The sequence below is a fragment of the Rana temporaria genome, chromosome 5, assembly GCF_905171775.1.
Source record: "Rana temporaria chromosome 5, aRanTem1.1, whole genome shotgun sequence".
Lineage (NCBI taxonomy): Eukaryota > Metazoa > Chordata > Amphibia > Anura > Ranidae > Rana > Rana temporaria.
In genome coordinates, this window is record NC_053493.1 from 31,233,893 (window position 1) to 31,248,705 (window position 14,813).

General features: G+C 39.7%; 1 protein-coding gene and 1 long non-coding RNA gene across 2 annotated transcripts in view; one reads left to right on the forward strand and one right to left on the reverse strand.

Annotated features, from left to right (window-relative positions):
- LOC120939904 (papilin-like) overlaps positions 1-14,813 on the forward strand; it is an 87,139-nt gene that overhangs the window by 21,927 nt on the left and 50,399 nt on the right. The window lies entirely within an intron of this gene.
- Positions 484-6,087, reverse strand: LOC120939905. Its single transcript, XR_005749379.1, has 4 exons — positions 5,440-6,087; positions 1,475-1,554; positions 861-935; positions 484-594 (listed from the first exon to the last, which is right to left on the reverse strand). It is a non-coding gene; the product is annotated as an uncharacterized LOC120939905 (long non-coding RNA).

The following is a 14,813-nucleotide window of genomic DNA, read 5'->3' on the forward strand; positions in this document are numbered from 1 at the left end:
AATATGCCATTCAAGTATATGGAGGTAAACATGCATAGAGGACTTACATAAAGGACAATCACAACTTAAAGGGGTTGTAAAGACAAAAATATTTTCCTCTTAAATAAAAGTCTGACAGTAGCTGATAAAGTAAAAAGTAATGTTTTTGCATTGTAACTAGTTTGATACCTGTTGAAATCAAGCTGTTTTATTCACCTCCAGCACTCCTGAATCGTTATTCTCACTGACTTCCTGGTTTGCGGTGCGCATTCATTTTTGCTAGATTGGGGGGTATGTGATCGAGAGTCCTAGAAAAGGATACAGCACCTCATCCCAAAATAGATTCAAAGGAGGGGAATTTTTTGGAAGAGTTGGGGGGATTATTGCGGTGCGATGAAGAAAACCAGACAAAGTATGTATGTATATATAAAAATATATAAAAAAGGTTTATTCATTCAATTTTTACAAAATATAATAATTCAATATACAAATAGTGCATAAATTATTTTGTGGGAGCAGGATCTAGAAATAATTTTTTCGATCAGGTCGACCCTACTAGTTTCGCCTCTTGGCTTCTTCAGGGGAATTAGGACAAGATCGTCTCTCTAGATTACTCTAAAGAGATGAAAAAGAATAAAACAATTTTAACATATGCATACAATATAAGCTCTAAAAGAACTTCGATTATATATGTTCAACAAAACATGTCATGTATATAGAGTACAAACAAAAGTTTGGCTGGGATCTCTGGCGGGGCAAGAGAAACCAAAGTTCATAGGAGCAAATGCGCATATATCCACAGCCAGGTAGCAGCCAATGCTGTTCAGCCCATGAGAGGGGGCTGGCAGCAAAATTCCATAGGTAGGAGAAATAAAACCTACCCTAGCTTCATGCACAGCCAGTCAAGGAAAAACCCCCTCAGGGTGGATATTGAAATCCAAGTTCAACTGACAGGACTTAAAAATACAGAAGAAATCATGACCTTGTCTGGGAGAGGTGGCATGTGAGGGAGGACCCGCCGTGAGCCGACGACAGACCACCGAGGTATGCTACAACACCCACCCCTCTTGCCTGCTTCCCCCTCTCCTCTCTCCCTTTTTCTATCCTCTCCTTTTTCTTTTTCTCTCTTCCTTTTCTCTCCCTCTCCACTTGCCTCTCCCACTCACCCATCCCCCCCTTCCCGCCCCACCTCCTCTTTCCTTTCTCTCTTTTGTTTGAATCCTGTTATTTTATAAGCTGCTGATAGTACAAATAACTATGAAACCACTGTGTAAGCACATTAAGCTGGAATTGTGTACCTCTTCTCTTCTCTTACACCAGATATGTTGCCATATTTTGTACTGCCCTTTTTTCAAAAATAAAAAACTGTTATTGAAAAAAAAATACAGAAGAAAAAGAATCTATGTTAGAAGATGTGTTATTAAATTATGATCTGTTTCAACTAAACAAATCCATAATAGAGTCAATAGGGTTAATATATGTAAAACAGCCATACCTTGAAGCGTAATAAAATCAAGGTGAATACAGGGGAATTAAGTAAGACAATAACATGGGCACTGAAGAGCCTCAATTCATCTGAGAAAAAAAAAAAAAAAAGTGTTTGAATAGATTTAGTATACTTCATAAAGTTAGTGAGAACATGGGTAACTAAATTATTAAGTGTAAGCAATGGAGTATTTAACTAGATGAACAGTCTGAGTGCAAGCAAACATCAGCTGGTGATAGAAAGTCAAAGGATAGTCGTTTGCAGCAAAAATCAAGGACCAGTCAATTGCAGCTGAAAAGTCCACAGATAATCTCCTTTAACCACTTGACAACTGGGCACTTAAACCCACTTAATAACCAGACCAATTTTCAGCTTTCGGTGCTCTCACATTTTGAATGACAATAACTCAGTCATACAACACTGTAACCAAATGAAATTTTTGTCCTTTTTTTCCCACAAATAGAGCTTTCTTTTGGTGGTATTTGATCACCTCTGCGGTTTTTATTTTTTTCGCTATAAATGAAAAAAGAACGAAAATTTTGTAAAAAAATGAATTTTTCTTCATTTCTATTATAAGATTTTGCAAAAAATGAATTTTTCTTCATAAATTTGGCCTAAAATGTATACTGCTACATATCTTTGGTAAAAAAAAATAAATAAATTTGGATATTATTTAGTCTGGGTGAAAGTTATAGGGTCTACAAGCTATGGTACCAATTACTGAAAATTGATCAATTTGATCACATCTGATGTACTGACAGCCTCTCTCATTTCTTGAGACCCTAACATGCCAGAAAAGTACAAATACCCCCTAAATGACCCCTTTTTGGAAAGAAGACATTCCAAGGTATTTAGAAAGAGGCATGGTGAGTTTTTTGAAGTTGTCATTTTTTCCCACAATTCTTTGCAAAATCAAGGTTTTTTTTTTTTTTCTTTTTTTCCCACAAAAGTTTCATATTAGCAGGTTATTTCTCACACACAGCATATGCATACCACAAATTACACCCTAAAACACATTCTGCTATTCCTCCCGAGTATGGCGATACCACATGTGTGAGACTTTTACACAGCGTGGCCACATACAGAGGCCCGACATGCAGGGAGCACCATCAGGCGTTCTGGAACACCCAGACCAATTCTGACATTCCTCTCCTACATGTAAAAATCATCATTTATTTGCTAGAAGATTACATAGAACCCCAAAACATTATATATGCTTTTTTAGCAAAGACCCTAGAGAATACAATGGCGGTCGTTGCAACTTTTTATCGCGCATGGTATTTGCACAGCCATTTTTCGAACGCATTTTTTTGGGAAATAAAACAGTTTTGTGCTTTTTAAAAAAAAAAACATTAAAGTTAGCCCAATGTTTTTGCATAATATGAAAGACGAAGTTACGCCGAGTAAATAGATACCCAACATGTCACCCTTCAATATTGCACACGCTTGTGGAATGGCGCCAAACTTCGCTACTTAAAAATCCCCATAGGTGACGTTTTAAATGTTTTTACTGGTTACATGTTTTTAGTTACAGAGGAGGTCTGGGGCCAAAATGATTGCTCTCGCTCTAACGTTCGCAGCGATACCCCACATGTGTGGTTTGAACACCGTTTTCATATGTGGGCGGGACTTACGTACACATTCGCTTCTGTATACGAGCACGCGGGAACAGGGGCGCTTTAAATATTTTTTTTTATTTTTATTGTTCATTTTACTTAATTTATTTTAGTTTGACACGTTTTTCCCCAAAAATAAATGTTTTGATCACTTTTATTCCAATTACAAGGAATGGAAACATCCCTTGTAATAGGAATATAGCATGACAGGTCCTCTTTACAGTGAGATATGGGGTCAATAAGACCCCACATCTCACCTCTAGGCTGGGAAGCCTGAAAAAAAACAAGAAAAAAAACGATCCTGGCTTCGATCGCAGCGGTGAGTCAGAAGAAGCACCGGAGGGCGAAGGGAGTGGGGACGTCCCTTTTTGCCTCCCGTAAGAACGATCAAGAGGCGGAACAGCCGCCATGATTGTTCTTATGGTGTAGAGAATCGCCGGCTGAAAAAAATGATATCTGAATGATGCCTGTAGCTGCAGGCATCATTTAGATATCCCTGCACAAAGTAAAGGAGCTCATATGACGTGGGCGGGAAGTGGTTAAAACACATTTTTTTCCCCAGAGTATTTTCTGGGTATTGCAAAGTATTGGCCGGGGTATTGCAAAGTATTGGTGCGGGGGTATTGCAGAGTATGGTGCGGGGGTATTGCAGAGTTTGGTGCGGGGGTATTGCAGAGTATTGGTGCGGGGGTATTGCAGAGTATTGGTGCGGGGGTATTGCAGAGTATTGGTGCGGGGGTATTGCAGAGTATTGGTGCGGGGGTTATTGCAGAGTATTGTGTGGGGGGTATTGCAGAGTATTGTGTGGGGGGTATTGCAGAGTATTGTGTGGGGGGTATTGCAGAGTATTGTGTGGGGGGTATTGCAGAGTATTGTGTGGGGGGTATTGCAGAGTATTGGTGCGGGGGTATTGCAGAGTATTGTGTGGGGGGTATTGCAGAGTATTGTGTGGGGGGTATTGCAGAGTATTGTGTGGGGGGTATTGCAGAGTATTGTGTGGGGGGTATTGCAGAGTATTGTGTGGGGGGTATTGCAGAGTATTGTGTAGGGGGTATTGCAGAGTATTGTGTGGGGGGTATTGCAGAGTATGGTGCGGGGGTATTGCAGAGTATTGTGTGGGGGGTATTGCAGAGTATTGTGCGGGGGGTATTGCAGAGTATTGTGCGTGGGGTATTGCAGAGTATTGTGCGTGGGGTATTGCAGAGTATTGTGCGGGGGTACTGCAGAGTATTGCTCAAGGGGTACTGCAGAGTACTGGCAGGGGGTACTGCAGAGTACTGGCAGGGGGTACTGCAGAGTATTGCGCGGGGGTATTGCAGAGTATTGCGCGGAGGTATTGCAGAGTATTGCGCGGGGGTATTGCAGAGTATTGCGCGGGGGTATTGCAGAGTATTGCGCGGGGGTATTGCAGAGTATTGCGCGGGGGTATTGCAGAGTATTGCGCGGGTGTTTTGCAGAGTATTGCGCGGGTGTTTTGCAGAGTATTGCGCGGGTGTTTTGCAGAGTATTGCGCGGGTGTTTTGCAGAGTATTGTGCGGGTGTTTTGCAGAGTATTGCGCGGGTGTTTTGCAGAGTATTGCGCGGGTGTTTTGCAGAGTAATTGCGCAGGGAAGGCAGAGCATTGCAGAGTATTGCGCAGGGAAGGCAGAGTATTGCAGGGGTTAATGCAGAGTATTGCACAGGGAAGGCAGAGTATTGCAGGGGTTAATGCAGAGTATTGCACAGGGAAGGCAGAGTATTGCAGGGGTTAATGCAGAGTATTGCACAGGGAAGGCAGAGTATTGCAGGGGGTTAATGCAGAGTATTGCACAGGGAAGGCAGAGTATTGCAGGGGTTAATGCAGGGATGGCTGAGCAGGGATGGATGGATCTGTGACTGCAATAGTCACAGATCCATCCCACACTGCTGCTGCCATCCGCGCTCTCCTCTCACACTGTACCGATCGGTACAGCGAGAGGAGGGAGGAACCGGCGTCATCAAATGACGCCGGTTTGTTTACCTGTGATCGCGCCGTCATTGGACGGCGCGATCACATGGTAAAAGACCGCCGTTGCCGGTCAATTACCGTGATCTGTGTAGCGCCGGGTCTCATAGACCCGGCGCGCACAGAATTTTCTGTGTGCGCGCCCGAGGCGGCGCGCATTACTGCTTCTGGTGGGCGCCGTTTCAGAACGGCGACCCCCAGTTAAGCAACCACCTTGCCGCCGTTTATAGACGGCGGCTGGTGGTTAAGTGGTTAAAAAGGGTAGAAAATGAATGAAAATAAATGAAAAAGTGAAGGTTTAGCCATAAGTATTCAAACCTTACACAGAGGAGACAATAGTGAGGAGAGTGAATGGTTGCAGGATGGAAACTTACCTATCTTTAAGAGGAATAAAGACATCTGTCAGTACCCTGTTGGTAGCAGACAGATAATGATCATATCATGCTATATATAGCCTGTTGGGGAGGCGGGTGCATCGCGATTGGATCTCAGAGGTCACATGGTCGCTGAGATGCCTACAATTCCCACACTCCTTAGCGCTGAAGCAGCCGTGTCATATGATGACACCGGCCAATCAGCGGAGCCGCACTCTGGAGAAAAAGGAAAAAAGGAAGGAAACGTATGAGTGCAGAGGGGAGGAACACAGAGCACTAAAAGAGAGCGATTGCCAGCCAGCAGCACCAAAACAGTCACACATACACAGAGCGGCGTGGACCATGACCGCAAGCTGACTGATCAAGGCAAACCAAGCAATCAAACATGAAAGCAAAAGCAGTAGATCCTATATTGTAGAAGTCAAAATATAATAAAGAATTAAGACAAACAAAAAATCACTAATAAGAAGGGGAGAGAGACCCTGAACAGGGATGTGAATGGGCTGATGTATGGAAAAGGGCTGTAGTGGCTTGTTGGGAAGGATGCGCATTACCTCCAGAACTAATTAGGGCTCAAGCTAGTCCCACATATAGGTGAACCCAGAAAGGAAAAATTGCCAAGCCAGAGACCCAAGCCAAAATAAAAAATTATATACAACATATTTATCAATGAAATGAAAAATGTAGGGTTTACACTATATGTACAAACATATGTATTCAGTATATTTCAATACATACAATCAAAAATCGACAACATTATTATTGATTCATAAATTATACATCAATATTCAAAGGAAGTAAATGTGGTTGTTATAATGATATATAGCAATATATAACACATTATTGCCCCCATCATAAATGGGAGCAGGTGGGTTGATTTTAGCCAGTGCCGGAACTTGCCCACTAGGTGGAATATGGGGCAAAGTTTGGTGGTCAAAGTAGGATACATGTAGGACCTGCTGGAGAGTGGCAATAGAGCAGGATGTAATGAGGAGGGAGGAAATGACCAGACCATAACACCTTTCCTAGATGGAATAACGTAGAGGCCACACCATTTTATTTAATAATAGAATTTCTTATAAATATTTCTTTCACAGAAAGGGCTTGAAACTGATATATTCGTTCAACCCCGGAAATTTAGTGGCATCTAACTGATGTATCCATTTGGTTTCAAGTTGGAGTAAGGTCTGGTCAATTCCTCCACCTCGAACATGTATAGGAACATGCTCCAGGGCTGAGAAACTTACAGCGTTAAGATCAAAGTCATGTAGGCAACCTACATGTCTATTTAAAGCAGTGGTCATTAGACGCTTATATAGAGGGTTGACATGGTCTCTAATGCGTTTAAAAAACGGTCTCTTGGTCTTGCCAACATAGAAACATCCACATTGGCAAGATGCCAAGTAGACAACGCCCACCGATTGACAGGTGACACGGAACTTTAGTTTGTGAATGCGACCGTTGGGTAAAAGAGTGACGTCATTGGTATATATAAACCGACAAATGTCACAGTTACCACAAGAAAAAGTACCTTCAATAGTAGATGTCTCACATTCCTTTCTGGTGTGGTGACTTTGGACAAGGCGATCCCTCAGTGAGGGAGTCCGTTTAAATGTGATTTCAGGATATGGTTTTATATATTTTGATATCGTATTGTCGGCTAGAAGTAGGGGCCAAAATTTTTTAAAAATCTGTCGCATTTGAATATGCTGTTGCGAAAATTTGGTCACTATTCTGATAGAGTCAGTTTTATTCACGGCCTAATGGGAACTACAGTTCTCATTAGGCTTAGCCTCCATGCCTGTGAGGGATAAGAGAGCATCTTCACGCAGGGCTGTAGTCATAGGGAGGGGGTGAGCACATTCTGCTTTCCACCATGCAAAACGGCTCAGATGCTGGTGGAAAGCAAGAAGAGAAGAGACAGAATATGGCATTTTCAAACCTGGATTACTGTATTTTGGAGGTCAAAAGGAAAAACGAGATAAGTGATATTTAAATGCTCTTGCTTACAGCAATCAATTGATCTAATAAAAAATGAACCTTTAGTGTTGCTTAAATAATACTAAATATTATTAAATATAGATTCCCGTGAAACGCATAGGCCATATATTTGATCCTCTGTTTCAGGATCAGCAAATCCTGGACCAAACAACAGTAACTGTATTTCCACAACTGTAATATAAAAGAAAAATATGAGAAGGGTGCGCTTATTCAATAATGTGCCATAAAGTAATATACTCAAAGAATGAATATGATGAGTATCCAAACATACAAATAAATAAATGTGAATAAAAGTCCAACTAAAGCCCAATGGTAGGAGTCAGTTCATATAAAAGGTAAAAATCTCATAGGGATAACGTGATAGAAGAAAAAACAGACAGAACATCAATCCAAACATCGACTGGTAAATTTATGAATTGGCCGCTCACCTCCAGCAATGACCCAAGGGTCAAACAAGGCACAGTCAGATAAGGAATCCTGCTGATGGATCTGTAAAGGCATCCAGGTCCCAGGCAAAGACGAAGAACTACATCCAAAACTTGGCATCAAAACATCTTGGGTAATTCCATATTAAGAGGAAACAGATCACTCCAAGGAATGACACTTTTTGTATAAATGGTGCTCAGAAGAGACAAAGAACAGCCATAGTGCAATATTGCCAAATGAAAAGTACATTTATTTAGTAAAATAAACAGCTTACACCAAGTAAGGGTAAAAATTAGACATGTGCAATTTTTTTTGTTACGAATACGTTTTCCGCCAATTTTCGTTATTTTAGTTGATTCGTTAACATACGAATGAACGAACGGTTTAGCGCAATTAATAACAAATAACGATATTTTCAAAATAACGAATATAGAAAACAACGAAGATACGAAAGAAGAAAGAAACGAAAACATAGAAACAACGAAAATACTGAACCCAAAAAAAATAAATAATTACGAAAAACAAAATGAACAAAAATGCAAACTTACTAATATTCGAAGACCGAAAAGAAAACAACCGAAATGCCGAACAAAGAATAAAAAACTAAAATCAAAACTAACGAAAAAAAAATTACGAATCTTCGGAAAATGGAAATGAAAACAACGAAAATATGAAATAATGTAAATTAGCTTTCGTTAGTACTGAAATATTTCTGGACATTGACCAATAGCCACTGAGCGCTGTCCCTTTCCTCTGAAGAGGTTTGTTCCTTCCCCCAATGAGCTTCTTTCTCATTACCTCCTGGCTCCTTGTGTCTTTTTCTGTGTTAGACTGCAGTGCATCTAATTTCTAGATTTGTATTTGTAATATCTGACATATTTTAGTTTTCTTCTACGTCAGACTTCATTCTAGACAGGGTGTGTGTGCTAACTAAGACAGTCAAGTCAATCACAGTAAAGTACGAATTACAAAATTACGACGAGTAGTGTGTCGAATAAACGTAAAATGTATTCTAACAGAATTACGAATGCAATAAAATCTACAAAAGTACGTTTTTACAATCAAAGGAAATTAGACACGAAAATACGAATGATCATAAAGTAACGAAGATATATTTCTTACGAAAATACGAACGCGGCATGATGGAAAATATAATGTAAATACGAATAGCAAAACAACGAGAATTAAACCAACGTAAAAACGAAGGAACGAATAAAATCATTTTAAAAATACGAACGCGGCAGAATACAAAATATAACGAAAATACTAATCTCGATTCAACGAAAAATAAACTAACAGAAAAAAACGGCAACGGAAAAAAAAGTGTTACCAAAATACTAAAGAGTACAAATACGGTAACTAACGTCTTACGAAATTACGACTCGTTACGAACCACGATAAACGAACAGAAACGAAACAGAAATAAACTAAAAATTTTGCTGTGCACATGTCTAGTAAAAATCAATGGGAGTAGTGACACACTCGTCACCTCACCATAATTTCATAAAACATCACCAGAACTGACATCACAAGGCTCTACCCAAGGCGTTGCGTCAATGGTCACGTGACTTCCTTATGGATAGGAGCCAAGTGACAAGCGCTGGGTATTTATACCACCTCTAACCAATGGGTACGCCTTAGTGAGAGGTGAGTCATCAGTTCATCTATGTCCAATGTAGTTACCGTATATACTCGATTATAAGCCAAGTTTTTCAGCCCTTTTTTTTAGGGCTGAAAATACCCCCCTTATAATCGAGTCAATATCTGAATTCTTGACAGGCGTCCATTTTTTTAAAGTCGAGGCTTCCTCCTGGTGTACCGTTCCGTGATAGGCATTTGACACTGTGTTCCACCTATCACATGGTTTCCCAGCAGACACTGGGGCAGATCCACAAAAGGATTACGCCGGCGTATCTACTGATACGCCGGCGTAATTTTAAATTTCCCGCGTCGTATCTTTGTTTTGTATCCACAAAACAAGATACAACGGCATCTGGGATCGATCCGACAGGCGTACGTCTTAGTACGCCGTTGGATCTAAGCTGCAATTTTTCGGCGGCCGATAGGTGGCGTTCCCGTCGAATGACGCCACCGTCGTAAGCATTGGCTTCTTCCGGTCAAATTTCGAGCATGCGCACTGGGATACCCCCAGGGACGGCGCATGCGCAGTTAAAAAAAACGTTGTTTACGTCGGGTCACAACGTATTTACATAAAACACACCCCATTACATCCATTTGAATTCCGTGCCCTTACGCCGCAAGAGATACACTACGCCGCCGTAACTTACGGCGCAAATTCGCTGAGGATTTAAAACAAAAAAAGTAAGTTACAGCGGTGTAGTGTATCTTAGATACGCTACACCCGGCGCACTAATGCGCCGTTGTACGAGGATCTGCCCCACTGTGTTCAGTGTTCCGCTAATCGCGGACGTCCTCTTGTTCAAGGATGAAAGATTGTTCCATGATTGGCGGAACACTGAACACAGTGTCTGCTGGGAAACTGAGTCCGAGGATGAGCTGACCTCCGTGATAGGCGGAACAGTGTCAAATGCCTATCACGGAAGGGAACACCAGGAGGAAGCCGCGACTTTTAAAAAATGTACGCCTGTCAAGAATGCAGGTACTCGGGCATAGTGAGACTGTAATGGGCACAGTGAGGTATGTCATAGTGATGTTGCAATGGGCACAGTGAGGTTTGGCACAGTGGGACTGCAATGGGCACAGTGAGGTATGGCACAGTGAGACTGCAATGGGCACAGTGAGGCGTGCAAATGGGCATTGTTGACCCTTTTTTCAGCTTGCAGTGGCTGCCGCATTCCCACCCTAGGCTTATACTCAATATGTTTTCCCATTTTTTTGTGGTAAAATTAGGTCCTTGGCTTATACTCGGGTCGGCTAATTGGTCAATAAGAAAAAACATCCATCGTAGACAAAAAACTGCCTAGCAACCAAAAGGTGATAGGTTGCACACAATAAAATAAACAAAAATAAGTACAACACTAAATGGTGGACAAACGTGGAAACATTTTAGACATTCAATATGCAAATTAGCACAGAAGTATTTTTAGTCCAAGATTTCCCAAAAAGGAATATTGGAGAGAAGAAGCTAAATTCAAAAATAGAAATATATAAAATATACACTATAAGAACGAGAGAGAGAGGATAATAGTGGTGACATCTCGTGGGCAAGAATGTTTATGCTGCCAAATTTATTTTATATAAACAATTATAGACATACTACGTAAGTATGAGAGGATGACATCTAGTGGACAAGAACAATATCACTACTGAAAGGATACTCAATATATATAAAAAAACATTAAAAGGTGACCTGAAATGCACATATATATATACAACAAAACAGTGTTTTTCTTGTATAAGACTATACGTAATAGATAAGTAAATAGAGATGGAAGTAAAAATTAAAAAATGAACATCTAGAAATCAGGAATGGAACAATTAAGGTCAAAATCAATATTTAACCCTTCATGATGGAAAGATTTAATTTCAAAAATCCATTTTGATTCACATCTACTCAGTTCCTCTTCAGTGAGGTTTATATCTTTCAATTGCCCAAAATTTCAATACTGAAGGATCCTGTGAATGAAATTGGGCAAAATGTCTAGAGACACTATGCTTAGTAAACCTCTTATGCCCTGTACACACGATCGGATATCTGATGGAATCTAATCCGATGGATTTTTTCGTCGGATATCCGATAAAGCTGACTTTCATCAGTCTTGCCTACACACCATTAGTCAAAAATCCGACCGTGTCCAAAGCGGTGATGTAAAACACAACGACGTGCTGAGAAAAATGAAGTTCAATGCTTCCGAACATGCGTCGACTTGATTCTGAGCATGCATGGATTTTTCTCCGATGGAGTTCCACACAGACGATCGTTTTTTTCTATTGTTTTTTTATCCATAGGAGAATTTTAAAATATGTTCTATTTTTTTTCACCGATGAAAAACACAAACCGATGGGGCCCACACACGATCGGTTTGTCCGATGAAAACGGTCCATCGGTCCGTTTTCATCAGACAAACCGATCGTGTGTACAGGGCTTTACAATTTTTTTGAATATGCTCTCTGATCCTTATCAACATCGGGCGTTTAGTCCTACCAATGTATTGTTTCAAGCAAAGACATACACCACCCGCTCTGTCCTACAGGAAATAAAGTCTTTGATCTGGTATTCCTTATTGGTAACAGTGGATTTTCCTTGAAAGAAGGTACAACTAGTTACTTGACTGGGAGGATCATGATATTCTTCGCAATCATATACCATAAGATAGGTGCTCGCCTATACGTACATTTCGGAACTACTGGTAGAATGTTAGACAACTGGGAGTCGACCAATGTTTCTTTAAATATTTTTTCTATTTTCTTATGTTGTACATTATAATTCAGAATCATAGGGAGATCATAGTTGGTTCTTTGAATTCATGATTTATCTATCGTTAGAGATGTCCTCTCCATTCTGGTGACTTCTATTTTATGATTAATGAAATCTTCATTGGGATCTTGGTCATTCGTACAATTTTTGCATAATCTAATTAGCTGGCCTTTTGGTATATTGATAAGCCACAGGTTATGGTGGCAGCTATCTGTTGGAATGTAGCTGTTCCGATCAACCTGCTTGAAAAAGGTTTTTGTGATGAAATTTTTGGTCTTTAAATTCTATAATTAGGTCAAGAAAGTGTATTGATGTGTTGCTATAATCCAGTGACAGCCGTATATTTTTTGTGGTAACATTCAGCTGTTGGAAGAACCCTTTCAGACTCTCTTCATCAACTGTCCAAACTACTATGACATCATCAATATACCTCTTGTATCATAGAAGGACCATAACAAAGCTATTCAATCAGTTAAATGGGTCCTTAATACTTTTAGTGAGTTACCATCCAAACAAAAATCATATCTACTTAAGTGTTTGGATTATGGGCTTAGTCACTCACATCTATTTTTGGTTTAACTCTGATTATTATAAACAAATCAAGGGGATTGCCATGGGCGCTTGTTATGCACCAAGTTGTAGCCAATATGTTTATGGCAAAATGGGAAGAAGAAAGTGTGTACAAAGACCCTCCGCGTGGACTCCTATTATACAAGTGGTATATTGATGATGTCATAGTAGTCTGGACGGTTGATGAAGAGAGTCTGAAAGTGTTCTTCCAACAGCTGAATGTTAACATGAAAAATATACGGCTGTGACTGGATTATAGCAACACATCAATACACTTTCTTGACCTAATTATAGAATTTAAAGACTAAAATTACATCAGGAAAACCATTTTCAAGCAGGTTGATCAGAACAGCTACATTCCAACAGATAGCTGCCACCAAGAGCCGTGGCTTACCAATATACCAAAGGGCCAGCTGATTAGATTACGTAGAAATTGTACGAATGAACAAGATTTCAATGAACAGGCAAGATTTATTGGTAATAGATTTCTTCAAAGAGGATACAATGAAGATTTCATTAATCATAAAATAGAAGAAGATACCAGAATGGAGAGGACATCTCTACTGAAAGATAAATCAAGAATTGGAAGAACCACCTATGATCTCCCTATGATTCTGAATTATAATGTACATCATAAGCAAATAGAAAAATATTTAAGAAACATTGGTCCGTTCTAAGAGCTGACTCCCAGTTTTGTACCATAGTTCTGAAATGTATGTATAGGCAAGCACCTACCTTATGGGATATGATTGCGAAAAATATCCCTGATCCTCCCAGTCAAGTAAATAGTTTTACCTTCTTTCAAGGAAAAGGTTTCTTTCCATGCAGGAGATGTTATTCATGCAAGAATACTAGGCTGAATGGCCAAAGAGGCGATACATTAAAATCCACTGTTACCAATAAGGAATACCAGAGCAAATACTTTATTTCTTGTAGGGCAGAGCGGGTGGTGTAGGTCCTCCAATGTCCATGCTTGAAACAATACATTGGTAGGACTAAACGCCCAATGTGGATAAGGATCAGAGAGCATATTGAAAAGATTTGTATGGGGTTTACTAAGCATAGTGTCCCTAAACATTTTGCCCAATTTCATTTACAGGATCCTTAATGCCCTGTACACACGATCGGTTCGTCTGATGAAAACGGACCGATGGACCGTTTTCATCGGACAAACCGATCATGTGTGGGCCCCATCGGTTTGTTTTCCATCGGAGAAAAAAAATAGTACCTGTTTTAAATTTTTCTTATGGTTAAAAAAACGATAGAAAAAATCGATCGTCTGTGGGGAAATCCATCGGTCAAAAATCCACGCATGCTCAGAATGAAGTCGACGCATGCTCAGAATTTTTGAAATGAAATCTTTCCATTCTCAAGGGTTAAACATTGATTTTTACCTTAATTGTTTTATTTCTGATTTCTAGATGTTAATTTTTTAATTTTTACTTCCATTTCTATTTACTTATCTATTACGTATAGTCTTATACAAGAAAACCACTATTTTTGTGTATCTATAAGTATTTCGGGTCACCTTTATATGTTTTTAATATATTGAGTATCCTTTCAGTGGTGATATTGTTCTTGTCCACTAGATGTCCTCCTCTCATACTTACGTAGTGTATGTCTATAATTGTTTATATAAAATAAATTTGGCAGCATTATCTTTTTTGCCACCACTATTATCCTCTCTCTCTCGTTCTTATTGCGTATACTTTATATATTTTATTTTTGGATTTAGCTTCTCTCCAATATTCCTTTTTGGGAAATCTTGTATTAAAAATACTTCCGTATTAATTTGCATATTGAATGTCTAAAATGTTTTCATGTTTGTCCGCCATTTAGTGTTGTATGTATTTTATTTTATTTTATAAAAAGATATACTGCGCTGTGCAATAAGTGAACACAAAAAAGTTAGCTGCCAACACAGCTGTGACAAAGCAAAAAACAGTTAATATGAAAAAAGTGTAGTGCTGATTTTTGT